Source organism: Cimex lectularius, unplaced genomic scaffold (genome assembly GCF_000648675.2).
Source record: "Cimex lectularius strain Harlan isolate CLEC.00 unplaced genomic scaffold, Clec_2.1 scaffold1, whole genome shotgun sequence".
NCBI classification, from domain to species: Eukaryota; Metazoa; Arthropoda; class Insecta; order Hemiptera; family Cimicidae; genus Cimex; species Cimex lectularius.
This window is the reverse complement of record NW_019392813.1, coordinates 117,198-139,187: the sequence shown is the minus strand read 5'-3', so window position 1 is coordinate 139,187 and position 21,990 is coordinate 117,198. Positions and strand designations below refer to the sequence as shown.

Sequence of the window (21,990 nt, the reverse complement as noted above, 5' to 3'; positions counted from 1 at the left end):
GAGGTTGAGGTCCAACGCCATCGACAGCTAGGACATTTCAGCCACCAACGCAACCAGTATCTAAATTTAAACCCACTCACACCTTCTCACTCACTCTTATATTCATTCCTCTTTGCATGCCATTGGGGTCGTGTAATACTTGATATTCTTCCCCATCCAATTAATCTAATTGAGGATCTGGAGTTCTCAATATTGAGCCATCGGCCTTATCTTCCTACACATTCACGCTAATAAGTACATTTAGTCTCAGCACAGATCGGAACAGGGGACCCAGATACTCGCCTTCTTGCTCAAGTACAATTCTCTCTATATGGATCGAAGTAATGGTGACACTTTGACCCAAAAATTATTATCCGTGTGTCACCTCGCATGGACGTTCTTAGTCTAGTGAGGATGACCCCGACGATTTCTCCGACGGCTTATCAACGGTAGTCTTGACTTTCTATGTCGACATCGTCCGCATCGGAGATAGTGACGTACCAGACCCAGATAACGTCCACAGTTTTGCTGAGACATCCCAGTTTGTAGAATCTCCCATCAAGAGTACGACATTGGTATCTCTGGTCCAACGTTTTGATGGAACCTTTACTGTTCTTAACTGTTATCCCCAAAATTTTTATTTAATCTAGCATACTTTTCCCAATTAGCTGGTAGGGTATTTATTGTTACTCAGAAACCCGTCTACTGCTGATTGTCGACTGATTCGAAGTTGATCCACGTGTGATTTTAGGTTCCGTCATTGTATCATCAAACTGTGGGTTCATCAGTTAGCGAATATGTGTTGTCATGAGGTGTATTCTCAATACTATCCTTAAATGGTACTGCCAACTTTTTCATTTGTACAGATTTTATATGCAAAGATGGAAGCAAAAGCGTACAGTGATCAGGTAATGGTTCTTTTAAGGCGGTTTTTCTCCAAGGATTGTGTGGTTTTCTTTGAGGCCACGTTTCTACAATCCAATTTTTTGCCCTTGCTCGACTTTCCAACTCAAAAAGGAAACTTGAAAATTTTATTAACCCAGACACTTGGTCGAGTAGAAGCCTAGATCCTAACATCTCCTTATATTCTCTAATTGTACAGTTTGTACCTTAAACTGAAATGTGAATTACTACGAAATAGTTCGATTGAGTTTATACCTCCATCTATCATCTGCTCCGATTGAATTCTCGTAAGAATGATAAAGAAATACAACAATGTACATTTAATATTCGTTTTTTATTATAAAAGAAGACAACAATTTCAACTTTGGGCATCTTTGTAGAAAAGGAAAGACTTTGTTTGTACCTGTCGATAACAGAAACATTTGTTATTTCAATTGAGATTATGAGACACCCGTCGAAAAATCCCCCTTCGTTGTCTGACTCTTATTGGGTTTTATCCTCACAACGTTTGACAGAGCAGGAAGTCCAACATTTCCCCAATCAAGCCAAGGGTTGACAGCCCCTTGCTAAAAGGACATCATTGACCTTCCCCGGACATTATTGACCACGGCACTGCCATTACAATGCGTAGAGTTTTTCACCCTATATTCCCGGCCAATTTAGTTAATAATTGATTGTAATTTTTTTTCAGCCGTCATTATTTTAAGTCCTAACAATGCCTTTTTAATTATGGTATTAATTGACAGCCAGGCTGTAAACTTGGCTATTAACGAACTGTTAACACTATTTTTTTCCTCCATCCCATCTACAGCCGAGTTAAAACTGAGAAGTCAACTAAGAGAAAAGCTTAAAAAAAAAAAATTTCTTTCATTAAGGACGTATTAACCTACTAACTATTTTCAAATTTATCTTCAAAAAAGTTTTATGTTGAAATAAAGTGAAAAGTTTAAAAAAAAAAAACGAAGTATTTAATAGATAGATAGATAGATAGATAACATGCTTTATTTACATTAAAGAGAAGTGTTACATAATATACAATATTAAAAGCGTTTTACAGCATGGATGCTTATCCGTGTGCCGGAAGTTGGCTGTTTTTTTTCAGGCGAGCGAAAAATAAAAAATAAAATAAACTATATAATAATGGTAATATTAGAAAACTATAAGTAAAAACTAAATTATAAAAACTAGCTGATTTTAGATAGAAGTTAAACAATTATGACTCGGTATTATAATCGTACCTATATTGCCAGGCATGACGTGCATAGTGTGCTAGACATTTCGACCTCTCCATATCCACGATATTTAACAGATCAAGCAGCTGAGACCTGTAAAGCGATTTATAGCCTAGATACAGGATAAGGAGTTCAGTATGGGACACTGGGCAACAAAATGAAAGATATCTTCCCTAACTCTTAGGTTACAGAGCGTGCACAAGAAATTTCCGTCTTCTTCGTTCCATGGCACAGAATTGAGGAACACCTGCTTGCATCTGAGTTTAAGAAGCCATCGAAGAGTCGGAAGTTTTATAGACCCACCAGCTTGAACATTTAGGTTAAAGGTTTCCTTAGAGTGGTCTAGGGTCTTAAAGAGAAGATACCTGTTGGAGACCTGAGTCCGATGCTCACAACTCAAACGATGTTGATCACGTAGTCTGCACAAAAGTTTGATGGTATAATTGGGCCAACTCGAGAGGTTTTCTAAACAAAAAGAAAAATCGCAACCATATTGAGAAGCTAAAGTATTCCATTGCCGAAACCAAGAACAATTAGATTTTATAACCTCGAGAGCAGTAATTTTGGAGATTCGGGCAACAGGGCCCTTAAGTACCCTTAAAACAAATGAAAAATGCAGGGAAAGCGTAAAAAGGAAAATTTTGTCTACTGCCGTCTCCATATAAAGCATATAGTTTGGAGTAGAATTAGGCAGTGAGAAGATCTTCCTAATAAAAAAACGTTGCACTCTTTCTATCACTTCATAATCCTGGAACCCCCACACCTGGCCTGCATAACACATAATAGAACGGCACACTGCATTAAATACCTTGTACTTTGAGTAAACCGGGATTAGATTCTGGGCCAAAAAGTAACACCATGTTCTATTCAAAGCCACCTTCGCCACTGAAGCTTTGGAGTTTAGATGAGGGGTAAAAGATAGTCTGGAAGTTAGGACAACTCCAAGATATTTATATTGGTTAACCACATCAACCCTCTCACCCTGGAAAAACCAACGCTCGGCCTTGGCAGGCCTGCCTCCTCTTCTAAACACCATTATCTTTGATTTAGCCAGGTTGACAGTGAGATTCCATTGATCACAGTATGATTCCAGGAGACTAATATTTTTCTGCAACCCAGTAGTACTATCTGTTATCAAGACTACATCGTCAGCATACATTAAAATCTTAATAATTGTACCACTAACATGGACTCCAAAATCCAAGCTAGACGGGAGATCATCCAAGAATAAGGAAAAGAGTAAAGGGCTTAGGACACATCCTTGTCTCACACCACAAGATACCTCAAAAAATTCGGAAATACCTCCTGACCCCCTGACCGCACTCTTAGTCTGTGAGAAAATTGCCTTCACGACCCTTCACGAAGTATTTAATAATTCCACGGATTGTCAGGACTCGGATCAAGAACAAGCAATAGCAGCAAATACAGTGCCCTAATCACTGCCATCGAGATCCCAAAAGTAAAGTAATGTCTGTCATAAGAATGGCTTAACGTCCAACGGGTTGAGTGCATTGGACATGGGGTCAAACCACTTTATAATAGGTTTTTTTAAATGTTATTATCAATTAAAAACCCAAGGGTTTTGCGGGATTCGAACTCAGAACCGCTAGCGTGGCAAATAGTCGGACCACCTCGGTGCTCGAAAATTCAACCAAGGGAAGAAAAATTAAAATAATAGAATTAATCGGTACAAGAAATTTTGTAGGCTAGTAAAATTTGGTTAAAACTTAGGTTTGGTTATAACAACATATTTTACCTACAAAAAACCTTAACATGTGGTTTAACTGCTGGTAAGCACACATGTGGCTTATTAGAATCAATTATTCGAGTCGGAGTATTCGATTTTTCTCACCTCCTAAGATCACGACCGCAATAAGAATGAACATCTAGGTTATGAAAGCAGCTCGGATAGATCTCGAGTTCCTTGTTGTATCTCTGATAGGTGTTTTTATCTCGAGGTTAAAAAAATACATCAGTTTCAAGGTACTTTCCCACAATTCACACTCCTCAGCTCAATTTTTCACTGGCAAAACACATGGTAAACACTCGGTTGGAAAATTCACAGTGAAACATAAGATTTACTCTTTCTCAGTACACTCTTACATACAGAAGACTCCAGTTTATGTACGTATTCCAATCGATTGCCTAAAACATTTCGCACTCCGTTATTTTATTTTTATTTTTTGATCAGCTTTACATAATAAATTATGGATATTTGAGCAACAGGAGACTATCACTATCAAAGTATTTTCGCCATTAACATATTGGGGAAAATTTACCTTGACCCAAAACCGTCTTTTGAAACATCTTTTAAAAGCTAATTTCATTACAAATCGTAATTCATATTTTTTTAGATTCTAGAATTTTCATATATGTTAAATTTTTATCCAAACCGCTTTGGCTTTATAGTAAAATTTAAACTTAAGCTTTTATCTCGAGGTGTCAATAATTGGGTTAATTTCAGTAAGAGGTTTCCCCACTGAAGAAACCACTAAGAACCAAGGTGGTTAGCTTAATTTCTCGAAAGCACGCCCCTGTAATATCGACTTTTTTCCTCCATTAGAATGTATTTGAAGATCCCTTTTTATTCTATTGGGCGATCGTAGAATAATGCCATTTCTCATTTTAAAAATCTTCAATCAATTTATCTTATCGATAAAGGTTAGAAGTTTTCTTCCTAGGTTAAGACTTTTTTTATCTTCTTCCCAAGCTTTCCGTTGTGTAAGTTTTTCTTTTCCATTGGTACAATATGTACATCGAGTGATTCATGGTGTAAAACAACCATTTCTATTCACTGAACAGTCTTCTTTTCCTTAATATCTGCATTTAGTTGGTTGCGAGGGGACGTTTGATGTAATTGGCAATCTCTTTGTGAGGAGTCCGCATTCCATTTGGCTTTTCCCCACGGTCACTACTGAATATTGCCCAGCAAACATTTATCACTGTCTGTTGAGATGGATCTCTACGAGGTATCTTAAATGTTATATTTTTAAATTAAGCGACAATCTACGTGAAGCGCGAAAAGTTAGCTCACATAGCACATGGATAAGCTATCTGATAGGAATTCTACATCAGTTTTGTTGTTTCAGTTTTTTTTTTTTTATCGTCTAGGACGATTATTAGAAAGAGATCGGGAAGTTATACGGGGAATTAGAGGATGTGGAATATTTTATAATTGATTATTTGGAGATCGTGAGTTGCGGTCTGGTGTGACGTGGGTTTTAGAAAAAAACATTTTCTTTATCGCGGCAACGTTTCGATCTTTATTGAGATCATCTTCAGGGCTCAAAGCGTTTGTTTGCCCTCTCGGCACTCTCAACTCGACACACAAGAATGACACATCTACACGGAAAACAAACACTTTGAGCCCTGAAGATGATCTCAATGAAGATCGAAACGTTGGGATTTCCTACACATCAAAAACAAGTTTAACTTCACACATGCCACACTAACACAACCAAACACCAGAATTTACGATATACACAAGGCCACAATACATTTCAAAAGAAACATTTTAAACATGGAAATCACCACCAGCATTAAAAACATTAAGACATGAACACAAAAATTACACCAATTAAAACTCAGTGTCGCCAGCATAATACATACGGACACTTTAAAAAAATGTACAAATATCAACAAGATGCATACCAAATTTGACCAAATTAAAAACAAGCACACTATACAATTAAACAAGTTAATCAACAAACAAACATGTGTGAACACAAACAATTGGTTTCTAAACCTAACAAAAACTAACTTTCCTCCAGAAATCCCAAATTTCCTATCACTTTGTCCCAAACATTCCATTCCTTACAAAACAGATTTCCCAACAGCTAAATTAATTATTGATGTAGACTATGCAATCCAAAAGTCAACAAAAACATAAGAAGAAAAAGACATGACACGATCAAACTGCATTAACACAATAACAAATCACTTACAACACCTCACTACAAATCAACACAACATATCACAACAAACATACACCAAAACAAAAAAATTTTCAAAAATAATCTTGACATACTGATTCTTTCTGCTGATAAAACGAAACAAACAATATCAATCAGCAAAAAAGAGTACAAAGAAAAAAAATTAACAAGAATATCAAGGACACAAACACATACAGCACAATCAAATCAGACCCTACCTCTTCTCTCATCGAACAGACAAAAAAAATTGGCACTCTCAACACGACACACAAGAATGACACATTTACACGGAAAACAAACACTTTGAGCCCTGAAGATGATCTTCAGTTATTAAATTTTTTTATAAAAATGAGAGAAAAAATAAAAAAATAAAATAACTTCACAAAAAAAAGTTTAATTTATTGTTAAAATTAAAATTTGATTCCAACGTTTCATGAAAATAATTAAACGTATAAAATAAAAAGTAAATGACTTACAATTTGATGTGAGGTAAAATCTGAAGTAACCTTTTGAGCCCTTTCAAATTAAATACTCAAAATAAAATCGTTCTTAATATTTATACATTGAATATTTTTATAAATAGTCGATCAAACACCTTCCAAAATCTTTTGTCTCAAAAATTTAAATATTTTCTACTTATTACAACTAATTACAGTTAAACAACGATCCACTCACAGCCCTAGCAAAATGGCGACTGATGATCCTTCCAAACACTCCCCTCTTTCTTAAAGTCTCCAGCTGATCCATCCACGACGAATCGTATTTGGAGGTTTCCTTATTCGTTTGAAATTCTGGAACTTTTAATTGTGATGGGCCATCATCACAATCTCAATAAAAATTGAAACGTTGGCACGATAAAGAAAATGTTTTTCTAAAGCCTACGTCACACCACATCTCACCATCTCCAAGTAATCATTGGCTAACTAAACACCGCACATTTTATAGTTGGTTGTTTATTGATTGTATAGTTGGAAACGGGTCGTTGACGATCATTCGTGATTCGAGGGCCCTGGCTCTGCGGAGTTCAGGTTTAGTCGAACCTCATGCTGTATGTCCATATTAGTTTCCGTGTGATTTGTTGCCTAGGGAGGGTTCAGATATGTTGTCATATGTTGTCAAGTCGATTGTCTAACCATACCCATGGTACCGGATGACGTGTTAGGTAGAACAAGGTTGAGGTTATAACAAAATAGCGGTAGAGTGGTAGGAAGATGAATGGTTATGTTTTGGATTTTGTTATTTGAGCTTGATTCGCCATTTTTGAAGCATTGTTCAAAGGAATAATGGTGTGTCTGGATGATTTGGCGAGTTTTAACATGGAGGATTGACTAGGAGTACCATCAACGTATGTTAGGATTGTCGGGGATGGAAAGGGCAGCGCTAAATACAAAAGAGAGTGAGAAGATCTGTCTCTACTTTAAAGTACCTTTCGGCGTGGAAAGACCATAGGACGAACAGAACCTGTGTCGATCGATGGCCTGTTCGACAAAGAGGAAAAATCCTTCTTAATGGATCATGTCCACATGATGGCACTGTCGAATAGTGGAATGGTCACGTCTCATATAATTCTTCATTCCAATTTGATAAACCAAGCATTTCCTCTATCTGTTGGGTTATTTTCTATAAAAGTTTTATGTAGGTCGACGCAGGCGTACATGTACTTTATCTTCCGGAGAAAAATCTGAACTTGGAAAATCACCTCAGGGCTTGACCATCGCTCACATCTACACCGTACAGAACGTAGATTTCTGTTCGATCCCATTCAAAGCTTTCTTTTTTATTTCTCAAAATAAACCAACGTAAAGTTACCCATTAAACTAATTTAACATGACCTCGCTGTCGATGAGCTGTAAAGTAATCTCAATTGAACAAAAGTTCTTAAAAGTCGTTGTGCCCGGTTGTTCAAAGTGACATTTTTTTATTTATTAAAGCGTAAAAGGTTTTTGATTTATATTATTGCTATTCGTTTGTTTGCGGGTTTACGTTTGTTTATGAGTCGGGCAATTTAAAACATGATTTCTCCGAACTTTCCTAACCCTAAATTGGATGACCAAATTCTATTTTATATTTACAGATTTCAATTTCTTTCTGTATGAGAAAATATGTCTCGATTTTTCAATAAATTGTTCGTCAAAGATTCATTAATTAAATTTTTTATTGTAAACGATTGTTGGAAACGAAATATTGAATCGGCTCTTGTGTCTTTTTTTCATCAACCAAAACAAAACAGAAAATGTGAACGGGTAGGTAGCAGCTTAGAACGTGCCCATAAGGAACTTGTCATCCGTAGGATGTCGAAACGTACGAGGACGGTTCAGTCCGTCGAAGCTAACGGTATTATGAGAAATTATAAAAGAGGGAAAGCAACAGGTCCGAAAAGAATGTGAAGGACCGCTACGCCTTCCAATGAAAAAAGGTATATTAAAGTTCCTTCTTCAGGCACCGACCCGATTGATTACAGTGAATTACGGACCTTAATTTTCCCACTGGCAACACATCATTTCATCACATTTTCACAGTAAATAGTGATTGGGATATGAGTTTATACGGTATAAAAAAGAAGTTGGATCGTTTCCGATAATCTTGGTCCCATCTGTTTCAGCGTTTCATTGGTTTCGATGTCAACTGGAAAAGGGCTAGGATAGGCAAAACCTTTAAATTTTATTTGTAGATAGTGAGATGAGTCTGGTGGTAGGTTTTAGAAAAACATTTTCTTTATCGTGCCAACGTTTCGATCTTTATTGGGATCATCTTCAGGGTTCAAAGTGTTTGTTTTCTGCGTAATTGTGTTATTCTTGTGCCCTCTCAACACGACACACAAGAATGACACAATCACGCAGAAAACGAACACTTTGAGCAGCCCTGAAGATGATCTCAATAAAGATCGAAACGTTGGCACGATAAAGAAAATGTTTTTCTGAAACCTAATCACACCAGACCGCATCTCACGATTTCTGAATAATTAGTCTTTCACTCGGTTGAACTAGTCGTACTGTATGCCTGAAAATTCGTACAATTAATTTTATAACATCTTGAATATTTTCAAGTTTCCGATAATCCTGGATTTAAATTTAGAACACTCTCGGAATACTAGAGTAATAGATGTAAATTTGGCACTCGCCAGCGGAAGTGGAAGCAAACGGGGTGGATCCAGGTGCAGAATGATTTACATTACTGAGCTGAAATTTATTGAAACAGTACACACCATTTACATAAGTCTCAAAAGTAAATTTCCATCGGTTACCATATCATACCGAAAAAAATTATTTTGATTGTTTTAGAATTTAGAATTTTGAAAATGTGTTTTGTTTTAAAGCCATTTAATGTGCCAAGTTGTAGTGCCATTTTCGGCACAACTTGTATTTTTTTCTCGCCTCCATCCAATAGATACACTTGTTTAGACTGTCGTTTCTATTTCCCCAATAGATCGATTTTCCTTTACAACTGCATTTGCATTGCAAACATCTGTATCGCTTAACCAGTGACGCACAAGTACCGTGAAGACCGACAGCACATCCGAGTTGTAATGAGAAACTACCATATATACTGAGATACGGAAATCATTTTTCCCTATCATTCGTCTCCCTTCCTGAACGCTTTTTGTTAAAAAAAAAATCTCTAAAATTAGTAGCATATTCATCATGTAACGTTTATCATATTTCTCAGCATATTTTAGTTTTATTACAAAGAAAGTAATTCTGCATAAAATAGCTGCATAAAATATTTTTTACATGAATTTATATGATGAGTTCAGGAGTAAAAGTTGGTTGGGAAAAATGGTAACAAACAAGTATTGACCCCTAGTCCTCGAGACCAAACGGGTAGTTGGAGGTTAAGCCCTTCCCTATGACGGGAATTACTTTAGGTTAAATATTTCTACGAATTGAAAACATTAATTTCATTAATTATTCAAAAATCGTGAGATGCGGTCTGGTGTGATGTAGGCTTCAGAAAAACATTTTCTTTATCGTGCCAACGTTTCGATCTTTATTGAGATCATCTTCAGGGCTGCTCAAAGTGTTCGTTTTCTACGTAATTGTGTCATTCTTATCCCCTCTCAACACAACACACAAGAATGACAATTACGCAGAAAACAAGCACTGAGCAGCCCTGAAGATGATCACAATAAAGATCGAAACGTTGGCACGACAAAGAAAATGTTTTTCTGAAACCTACATCACACCACACCGCATCTCACGATTTCTGAATAATTATCGATTAACGGTCACTAATCAACACACATTAATTTCATTGTTTTTGTCTGGATTTTTAATTCAAAATTTACATTTTGCCAATGTTTTACAGTACCGTACTGTTTTCAGATGTTAGCAAAATTTTAGCGGTTTTTATGGATGACCTATCTTAGTTTCTCCCATTCACTTTCTCTTTCTTTCTCTGGTTTTCTAATTAACGGTTCTCTACTATGTCTATATTTCTATTTTTCTACTTCCTTTGTCTTCTCTTTCACTCTCATTTATCTACCAGTATATCTCAATTTTCTCCTTTTGTTTATTTTTTTCTCTCTCCTTAGTTTTTTCTTGCTCCCTCTCCCACCCTCTCCCTCCTCTCTCTCTCTCTCTCTCTCTCTCTCTCTCTCTTTCTTTCTTTCTTTCTTTCTCTTGTTTTCTAATTAACAGTTCTCCACTATGTCTCTCTTTTTCTATTTTTCTACTTTCTTTGTCCTCTCTTTCACACTCATTTATCTACCATTATATCTCAATTTTCTCCTTTTCGTTCTTTTTCTTCTCTCTCCTTAGTTTTTTCTTGCACTCACTCACTTTCTCTCTCTCTCTCTCTCTCTCCCTCTCTCTCTCTCTCTCTCTCTCTCTCTCTCTCTCTCTCCCGGCTTTCTCCTTTTCTTCTCTCTATCTCGACTGTCACTCTCTTAATCACCATACTTCTCTCTCACTCACTCTCTCCGCCTTTCTCTCTTTTATATATGGATATATATTCTATCTCTATCCTTGTTTTCTTTCCATCTCTTTCTCCCTTTCTTTTTCGCTAGCCTTTGTGGGTGTTTGAGTATGTGCATGTGTCGTATTGAGTAGACACAGTAAATTCCCTGTAATCGAAATGTTACAAAGGATCGATTAAAAGGTTCTTAATCGTTTTTGATATGCTAGGATCAAAATGCGAAAAAAAATTATCATTACTAGTTAAAAATCTAGTAGCGAACTTTTAAATTTTTTTTTTTTGCAGATGAGATTTTTTAACTGCACGAGGATATAAATTCCCCTGTTTCTAATAGTTCGTTCACCTAGATTGCCGATACTCAAGCAGTGCTTTATTCAACGACTGCATTAAAATACATGTTTGACGGTTTATGTTCCAAAAGAGAAAAATAATCGTTTATATTTTTCTGCTCAAGTCAAACTGTGTTCTACGTTTTTGTAACTGTGATTTTTTTCTTCTAAAGTGCTTATTTCCTGTTATTTTTTAAAGCAGACACGAATAGAATTGAAAAGCGTTTTCAGTTTGAAGTTGATTATGAAGGGGCCAATAGGCTATAACCCGCAAAACAGCGGATCATTGCTGGTCTGGTTTGGATAAAAACGAGTTTCTTCACTTGATTTGATTCAATTCTAGGTCGACGTATATTTATACACAAAAACAATATAAAAACACATTAAATATATTGTATTGTTCATCTATCATTTTATTTCCAGTAGGGTCTTAGCTTCGAGTTTCATACGTCGGTTTTGTTCTCGTGCATAACCGTGCTAGTTTTCAATTGAATGGCCTAATATGCCATCATACAGTTGAAATAATTCAGTGTTGGGTTGATGAATGTTACTCTTTAGTATTTGGCCAACGGTCCTGAGCATACAGGTTGATCGATGGCATTTCATCCCTTTCAAGCGTGATTCGTAATATCTCCATGCTCCAGCACCGATTTGCACAGAATCTCGTATGGTTCATTTCGTCGACTGAAGGACCGTGTAAATACTGATTTATTTTTTTAAAAGATTAATTTACAAAGGGCGTAATTCTATCTGGAAAGAGGGCATAGTCTAAAAATACCTTGAAATCCAGCATGACCAGTGGCTCTTGGTACATTTTCCGAATTAGGTTCTGATTTTAACATAAAACTCTGTCTTTTTTTTGTTTACTTACTAAAACTTAAAAACTTTTTAAAACATTTATTTGCAACGAGGGAAAAAGTTGCCTGAACAATCAGTCCCTCTCTGGAAAGATTGATTAACCCTCAAAGCCGCATTTTTACGGTTATATGCTCAAAGGGGCATTTTATTTTTCGGTAAATTTTTTTTTGTGACAACGGAAACAATAAATTCACAATTTTAAACGAAGCGTTAATAATTTGTGTATACATTATAATTTTCACGAAATAAAGCCGACAGTTCACGGTTTATTAAGTCTGCTCAAAAACACAGCAAAGGGTGTTGAAACAGTTAAAAAAAAATCAAGTCGTGAAGTATTAAAGAGAACTCAATGGGCAGAAAATTGTGAAGCCGAATTGACGAAAGGATAAGATTGCTTTAGTAAACAACTAAGGCCGCAGTTTGTGGTTGACTTTTGAAAAATTATTCCATCCCGAACGAAAACAATTTCTTTTTCAAACGTTTGGACAACTCTTTTCAAGTAAGTATTTATCTAGAGGAGGAAGTCTTTTTAAGAAGAAACTTTTTTGTCCGAGGCCGAAGTCAACAGGACTTGTTTTGTTCAAATTGACGTCGGTTTTAATCGATGTCTTGCGGCTAAGCGATAAAACGATAATGGCCAAAATATCTTATTTTTGGTTTTTGTTTAAAAACATACTATTCCATGTGAGTTTTTTTTTAACGAATTTGTTTCTTTCGTCTAAACAATTTTTAGTAAGTTATGCCGGAAAACATTTTATCTTTATTTTCTGGTATAAAACTTGATTCATCGCCTAAAAGGTTCAAGTGGGATGAAGGGTTTTACAGCGTAGTTTTATCTCCTTGAAAAGTTCTCATTTGCAATACTTCAATTTATACGAGGAAAGAGTCATTTGTTATGCGTTAGATTTTCTTAGCTAAACTGCATATTTTGTCTGCTTGTATGAATTTACAAGCAAGTGTGTTTAAGTAACAACTGATTTTGTTTTATCCATTTCTTAGCTTCATACTCCAAACGACAAAAAGTCATCAACAGTACTTTTCTTATTTACTGTTTTTTTTCTTCTTCTTGTTCCTTTTAATTAAATTTCTGACGCTAAATTTCCGTTAGTTAGGCAGTCTTGTTTCTCTATCCAGTTGCCTACTTCTCTCTACCTCACGGCAGTCATGTATAAAAATATACATATAATTATCATACAAAATTTACACAAATAAAAATATATACGTTTAAACATAAGTTAGTCTGGCTAGCCTTCATATTGCCCCAGAGTACTCGAGATTGATAGGGGTGATTGGGCACGAAGTCCTTCGTGCTAATAAATTACATTCACACACGAGACTTCTTTCATACTGCTCCAGTGTGTAGATATTTTTTGGGACAATTCAGCAAGGGGATCTCTACCATTCAAGGTAATAAATTAGATTCACATACAAGACTTCATTCACCCTGCCCTATGTACATTTACTCAACTGTTTCTCATTCGCCATTTTTAATTTGACCAATAAGTCTCATTCATTCGTGCCCGACTAAATAATATATATTTCTTGGCGATCTAGGGGACTGATTCTCAATTCTCGCTAATAAATTACATTTACACTGCCCCAGAGTACTTGATATTCCTTGGGATGATTGGAGAGGAGCACCCTCCGTTCACGCTAATAAATTACATCACGCACCAGACATAATTCAAGCTGCCCTGGAATACTGGATATTCCTTTGATATGCCTTCTTGTTTAACTCTAATAAATAACTTTCAATTCATTCCCTACTTTCGTGGTCCGCTTGACCAATTAATATATTACAATTAATTAAGGTTTTTAGTTGAGATAAAAAAGTCTTCCTTTTTGCCATTTTTGAATTTAATGATTGAAAATGAAGTATATTCACTAAAGCTCTCCGTGTCCATTTCATTTGTCGTCGAGAATCCAATCCGATTACACGACATTTGAACTTCGATCCACTTAAAAATGGCAAAAAGGAGGGAAAATATAAAAAAAGGTGAGGTTGAGATGGGAAGTTAGTGTCCGAGTGGATTGAAGTCACGATAGCTCAAGTGGTAGAGCAGCGTCGTATCTAGCCGAAGATCGTGGGTTCGAATCCCGCTCGTGCCATTGACTTTTTTATCTCAACTAAAAATCTTAATTAATTGTAATCTAATAAATAACATTCGCTCAGTACAGTACACAGTAGGAATTTCAGTTAATTATTCTTTTTATCTAAGGTCTTGGTTTAGATAAAAATGAGATAAAAAGAATAATTAATTGAAATAATTAATATGGTCAATTATGACCACCTTTTCATTAAATAGAGAGCCAATAAATACAGATAATACACGAGCCCTAGTATGATAGGCCTGGCCTCTCCATTCTCGCTAATAAATACATTCGTTCCAAATGTGTTTCTTTCGGTTTAGCGGATTCACCATTAATTGTATTGGCAACTGTTCATACAGACAGTCGATTATTTTAAAAACCTGTTAGAACAAAACAATATTCTGTACATTCTTCTTTTAATATTTTCTGGTTGTTTTCAGGCTTCCTTCACCATTTATATCGAACTATTCCTGCCTTATGAAATTTACTGATGATACGAACATCATTCTTCGTTCATCTGCAGCATAATGCATGAAAAGTTTTGTTGGACAATTTTTGTCCAATGTAGAAGATCGTTCCTTTATAAAATCCATATGATTCCTTCATAAATATGATCCCATTCTCAGCTTACAAAAATTACCTTTTCCATCTCGACGATTCCCAGTCGATCCTTTACGTCAGTTGATTTCATTTCATATGTCTGAAGACGTTTCGTATTATCGTCCACTTTTCATTTTATTGCTTTTTCATGTTACATCGATTGATCGGGTGCAGAGGAGCCTTAAAGATTGTTTCCACCGCTTCTGGAGAACCTAATAACTTTTTCTTGAATTTCCCAGGATGCTGGAGAGCTGTTTCAGATGGACTGGTATTAATTCTTTGATGACATTGATTGATATTTTCGTATCGTTTTATAGATCACCCTGTATTTTTGAGTGTATAATTGCCGAACTTTAGGCTTAGTAGGAGTTTAGGCTTAAGATTTTGAACAGCATACAATTATGCACCAGTTCCTCACACTGGAACATATTTTCGTATATCAAATGTTGATTAGTTTTTATAAATACGGTTGGGGTTGTAAAAAGCCTTCGTAGTTATTTAATTAGAAAACCTTACCTTGAACTGTAAACACATGGGTTAGTAGAAGGTGAACTGATGAATTATGTTATTTTTGTTTTCCATGTTTTTATCTATACAAAGGCCTTTGCCGGAAATTGACTCCCCACATTAGCGTTATCCTAATGCCATCTAAGGTTAAAATACATTATTGAAATTACGCTTCTCACGGTTACCTGTGAGAAATCACCCGTCTCAGTCAGTTCAATACGTCTATGAGCTTAAACTGGATAACGGCAAGTACGTCATTTAAGCCAAACCGAACGTAAATTAAATACAATCACCTCCTCGTTTGATCTGAAATTCAGTTGCTTATTCGATACACATGGTGGACGAACCGAATGCGCCGTAAAGGGAAAATATTTGCCTACCCTGTGATCATTGGGTGTGTTTGAGTGATTAACGCCATCAAAGCTGTTTGTTGTTCAACAAACTTCTATTGAAATTTATGAATTTGCTTACATAGCAAAGGTGGTCACTACTGCCTGGAGGGAGCAACATAAATGGCCCAGAGAGGCAATCTGTTTTTCTGTCCGAGCTCAACCTCCACTGGTAGAGGAGATTTTCAAAACTGTAACGTTCTCGTATTTGTTTTAGCCATATTTATCCCGAATATGTTTCACTCTCCTGGGTACTTTTCTCCCTTTATGCCTCCTTAAAGAAGGATACTAGGTTGTACTCTGCAGGCATTGCAGCCTTCTGGTTTATTCTACTTTCCTAGTTCCTAAGTTCAGTGGAATAGAGTCAATCCTTCTCATTAGAAGTATCAGGTCATTGACTGTCGCTGCTGCAATTTGATTCCCTAAGTTTTTCCGTACGTTAGGTTAAATCTCCATTGAGCCGTTGCTTCGCATTCGAAGATATGGGTGGCTGTTTCCTCCTCCTCATTACATAATCTGCAAATGGAATCATCGTTGTATATGCCCATGTTGTGTAGATGTTTTCTCAGATGACCGGTTAGTAGTCCTATCACTCCTCTGAGTTTGGCCCTCTCCAATTGATTTTGCCAGTGTTGGTGAGGGTTGTTTCATTTTTAGTAACAAGTTTATTATGTCTAGCGCCGCCTGAGTTTATCCACTTCTCCTTTTGTTTTGTTTGGATCCATTCTGCGATGGAGGATTCTATATTTGTTGTTATCCCAGGTTCGGGTCCTATGTATGGTCTTGCAGATCCTCTTCTGGCCAGACTGTCTGCTTTCTCTTTATCCGAAATTCCCCTATGCCCTGGCACCGAAGATTCATCAGGTTGTTGTTTTCGCAGGTTTTGTAGATTTTGGATGCATTAATTGACTAATTTTTATATGATTCTTTTACATGCTAATGATTTAATGGCTGCTTGGCTATCAGATGAGGATTTTTTTGTCAGTGTAACCTCTTTTAAGATTTTCCAGGGCACAAGCATTGTTGGCGTGTATTTCTGCTTGAAAGACCGAAAGACTTCCCTAATGAGTTTGATTGCTCGTGTTTTGGGCTTGTACAGAAAACGCCTGATCCGGTTCCTTCGTTTGTTTTGGAGCCATCTGGGTACCATATCGTTGTATCTAATGCTCTCCTGAGTTCTTCCTCTCCTTTAGAGTCTATTGAGTCTTTATAGGTGAAGATTGATTCCGGGATCATATAATCAGTCCCCATTTCTAATAATGGGTGTCTGATTTTGTTCATTATGGTTGTATGCCCGAATTGTATAGTTCCTTTCCAATTTAATTGTTTCTGGAGCCTATGTGAGCTTTTCCTAGCCTCTCCTTGTATGGATATTTCCAATGAAGGTAGGTTTAGCAGAGTTTCTAATGCATTTGTAGGGGATGTTCTCATTGCCTTTGTGATACATAGGCTTGCTAGTCTTTGTATGCTGCCTAATGTTTGGGTAGCTACTTTTTGTTGAGCTTTGGTTCACCAGATTCGATTGGCTTGGCAATACTCTTCATATAGTTCATAATAACATGTTACATATCTTCTTCAATCTGGCATGTTCCACATAAATTAGTCCTTGTTTTCTTTATTTTATATAGGTACAACCCTCAAATGCCATGACCAGATCTAAGCATTATCATTGAGCTGTTCCTTTTTGTCCAGGCTAGTCCATGGAACCAAGGTTTCTTATTTTGAGTAGGAAAGCACCTGTAGGTATGATATCATTTATGATACGCCATTACTTAATAATCTCCGCCTGGAGACATCGTTTCGCGTCTTTGACGGAAATAGGGGCTTTAAAGCTTTTACCCTAATACAAGGCGTGTTTTGCTAGTTCGTCAACCATGTAATTCCCTGTGATTCCGGCATGACTCCCTAATCCAACACGTTTTCATATTAGTGGTTTTATTATTTTTTAATGCTAATGTTTCATTTGCCACTCAATGTATTAACAATTACCTCCAAATTTTATTCTTTCCAAGGCACTTTTAGAATCGGGCAGAATCACAATAGACTGGCTGCTTAGGTGATTTTCACAGGCATACTGAAGAGCTTTTAAAATTCCTGAGTGTTCCGAGGAGCAGATGCTTATTTCCGAAGGAAGTTTATACATTTCACTTTTTTTAATTGAGTGTCAAACCAACCTACTCCGTCGTTTGATTTTGAATCTTCTAAGTAGATATTGTAAGATCTGGAAAATAGTTGCATATCACCTAAAAATACAGAATTGGCTGTCGAGGAGAGTATCCCGGAGTAATCGCGAAGACGTTACCTGTATATTCGAGCGGTATGATTAATAATCCGATTCCAATGTTGGACAAATGCCTTTTTATCCCTGTTGTTAGGCGTATAAATACGGGTTTTCAATTTTTCTCTGAAACCAGTTGGTTGAAACACCTGTGACTTACAATTTGTTCTTTATTTTTCAGGTAAGCCTCAATTGACAGTTGGCAAATCACGACGCTGTAAGTAAATCATTTTTCTTGGACAGGGGTAAACTTTTTCAGTTTTAATCCGAGTTCCTTTTCCGACCCGTGGCATCCGAACAGAAATCCAGATAAAATATGTATATTTAACAAACTTTGCCCCACCACGGTCGGATGGTGGCGCCGGAGTGGGCCCATCGCCCACGGCGAGGGAGCCAGTGTTCGCCCGGCCGGCTTCGCGGGAGGTGCGCGTTGTGATTTGTGGATATGTGCTGTGACCATTGTCAGCGTCGTGTTTAGAAAGGGGGATAAAAAAAGGATATTACACTGAGCTCAGGTTTGAATTCACCTAAAGTTGAACAACTCTCCGTCTCATTTTTTTCACAGATCAACGTCCGTTATTCCGTATAAAAGGCAAAATGAAACATCGGCAGTTATCCGACAAATCGAAAGACGGAATGTTTGCACGTGCATATCCCACGTTAATATTTGATTACCTAGGCGTGTTGCCGCACAGCGTTTCGCTTTTTACCGCGGAACGGTGTCATTAAGATTATTAAAATGTAACATGTGTCCTTAACGTTCAGCGTTGAATGACCCTTTAGTACCAATGTGCAGTATTTACCGTAAATTAATGATTATTAGGAGATCGTGAGATGCGGTCATGTGTGATGTAGGTTTAGAATAACATCTTTGTCGTGCCAACGTTTCGATCTTTATTGAGATCATGTTCAGGGCCTGGAATTTATCTAATAAATCCCGTCTAAAATAATCCCGAACGACAAACCATTACCATTTTTTTTCTCATTTTAGGCCCATTTCAATTCAAAGAAGATGACTTCATAGAAAAACGAATTTCTATTCCTTCCCCATTCCACCAAAATCAAACCTGTATAAACAAAAAACATTAATATACTAATACTCTCAACCGTTACACATCATCACAGAAAATACACACTTTGATTGAGTACAAATACTTTGATTGAACCTAAATTTTCTATATTGTGTACATCATTGTATAAATTCATTTTCACATTTTACACGGATTTGTGTAATCTAAACAATGTTTGTAAATCCCAGGCTCTGAAGATGATGTCAATAAAGATCGAAACGTTGGCAGGATAAAGAAAATGTTTTTCTAAACCTACATCACACAAGACCGCATCTCACTATCTCCTAATAATTTTTAGTACTAATTTAAAAAAAAAATTGAATCAGAACGTATATTCAACCAATTCGAGTTGGTTTTTTAAATTTTTTTATTATTATTTATTATTATTATAATTCCTCATTAATTCGGACCCTTTTTCTCAGATCGATATACACAAAAGGCATGTAAAGTTTTAAATGCGGTTCAATTTAAATATAATATTGATCTTTTTCAAAAGTCAAATGTTTTATGGAGTGTGTAGTATTTAGTGAACGTTAATTAATGATTATATGGAGATCGTGAGATGCGTTCTGGCGTGATGAAGGTTTAGAGGAAGATTTTCTTAATCGTGCTAACGTTTCGATCTTTATTGAGATCATCTTCAGAGCTCAAAGTGTGTCTTTTCTGTGTTGATGTGTCACAGTTGTGTGTCGTGTCCAAACTCTCAACACAACACAGAACTGTGACACTTCCACACAGAAAAGACACATTTTGAACCCTGAAGATGACCTCAATAAAGATCGAAACGTTGGCACGATAAAGAAAATGTTTTTCTGAAACCTACATCACACCAGACCGCTTCTCACGATCTATGGATTTTATGGAGTGTGTAAGTATTTAGTGATCGTTAATTACTGATTATTTACAGATGGTGAGATGCGGTATGGTGTAATGTAGGTTTACAAAAACATTTTTTTATCGTGCCATCGTTCCGATTTTTATTGAGATCATCTTCAGGACTCAAAGTGTGTCTTTTCCGTGTAAATGTGTCACATTTGTGTGACTTGTCCAACACTCTCAACCCAAAACACAACTGTCGTTCCACACAAAAAAAAACACTTTGAGCTCTGAAGATGTTCTCAATAAAGATCGAAACGTTGGCACGATAAAATAATGTTTTTTTAAACCTACATCACACCAGACCGTATCTCACGATCTATCTTCTTATGAGAACTCATTTTATGGAGTAATTTAATTTACATACATGCCACAAATGTAAGATAGAGATAGACCATTTATTATATTTAAATTGGAAAGAGTTTAAAGAATGTACAAGAAGGGCAATTTTATGTGGCAACCTGAGACAATTGGAATTTCAACACCAGTAACTAAATGTAAACAACATCGACAAATTAATAATGATCTACTAGGAAAAATGAAGTTTAGGGTAATAAAATATAAATGATATCCATATCGGTTGGTCTACGAGGCTTTTTGTCCAATTTAAATAGTTATTTTACAATTATTTACTCGCACAGTTATTTACAGTTATTTTAATATCGGAAGTGTAGAATGCTATTTAATCTAACTAAAACGTTTGTATTGACCCGAAACAGATTTATCTGCTTAGCGCAAACCTTTTTTTTTAATATTCCCACTTGGCTTTGGTGATATTAGCAACTAGCTTTATAACCCGGTGTTGCCCAGGGAGGCAGTAAAAAGTATTATTTAACACATTATTTTGAGTATGCATATTGCTATTGCTAGATACTAGCATATATATAAATTAAATGAATACAATTAATTATTCTTTCTCTGTAAGGCCACGAACAGGATTTGAACCCACGACCTTTAGCTAAATACGCCGCTACTCTACACTTGAGCTATCGAGACTTAGATTCAAATTTTCCCTCTTTTTGCCATTTTCAAAAAATTCGAACGGTTGTAGGTTGAGATGGAGAGTTGGTGTCCGAGTGGATCGAAGTCACGATGGCTCAAGTGTAGAGTAGCGGCGTATTTAGCCGTAGGTCATGGGTTCGAATCCCGCTCGTGACACTGACTTTTTTTATCTCAACCAAAACCTTACATAAAAAGAATAATTAATTGTTTCTTAAGTTTAGACTTTTGGCTTATCAAATAATCAATCAAACTTATTTTTTCTTTACTAATAATCTAAATGACCTGCATTTTCGTTAAATCTAACTTTAAACAGTGCAAATTAAGAAATTATCAATATACTATTCCTGGTAATTTTTTTACGCTTTGGCTATTACTTTTCTCAGCGATAGTAAATTGAAAATGTACAATGATATATTATGTATGTGAAAAAGTTGTTGATGCGTGAACAATGACTTCTGTAGTTCCATCTTTAATGATCATCATCACTGGTGTCTTTTCTGGATAAAAGTCGTTTCGGTTTTACTTTTTATTCTTGATTGTTTTTTTATTTGTTTTTCCTTTTTTGTAGTCCTTGGAGGTTAATGAGGCTTGAAGTACGTCCGTAAATGATGTTTAGCCCTAAGTAATTTGTTTATTTGGTTCGGATGTTTATTATTTTGAAAAGGTCTGTAATTTTTGGTTCAAATAATTACAAAAATATAGGATCGATATAGCTAAAATCGACTGGATACATCGTTAAAATTAACTTCAGTTCAACAATTATTGCTGAATATTGCTGACATTAACCAGCGAACATTCTCAACGTGTTATTTTAAAAAAGACGCATGTAATAATTTTTTATTTATTTGTCGAAAGTACTCAATATAAGCTGTATTTTATTTATTTGTTATTAGTAGAAAAATATTTTTGTTTAAATAGTCTGGCCATTAATGATTATCTCTGGTCTCATGATTTTCTCAATAAAACTCGTTGTATCGCTTAACCTTTGTCTCTTTATTTTTTTTAAATATATTTTTCTCTCTCTTTCCTT

General features: G+C 36.0%; 1 protein-coding gene across 6 annotated transcripts in view; it reads left to right on the top strand.

The window, feature by feature from the left end:
* Window positions 1-21,990, top strand: part of LOC112127377 (kalirin-like) — a 183,512-nt gene that overhangs the window by 74,017 nt on the left and 87,505 nt on the right. Inside the window, exons 1-2 of one of the 6 annotated variants that reach the window (XR_002910541.1) lie at window positions 3,953-4,238; window positions 18,194-18,229. The exons of 2 other annotated variants lie outside the window; for them this stretch is intronic. The gene's annotated coding sequence lies outside the window, so the exon portion shown is untranslated. 3 more of the 6 variants (XR_002910542.1, XM_024228285.1, XM_024228287.1) reach the window with 3 other exon arrangements.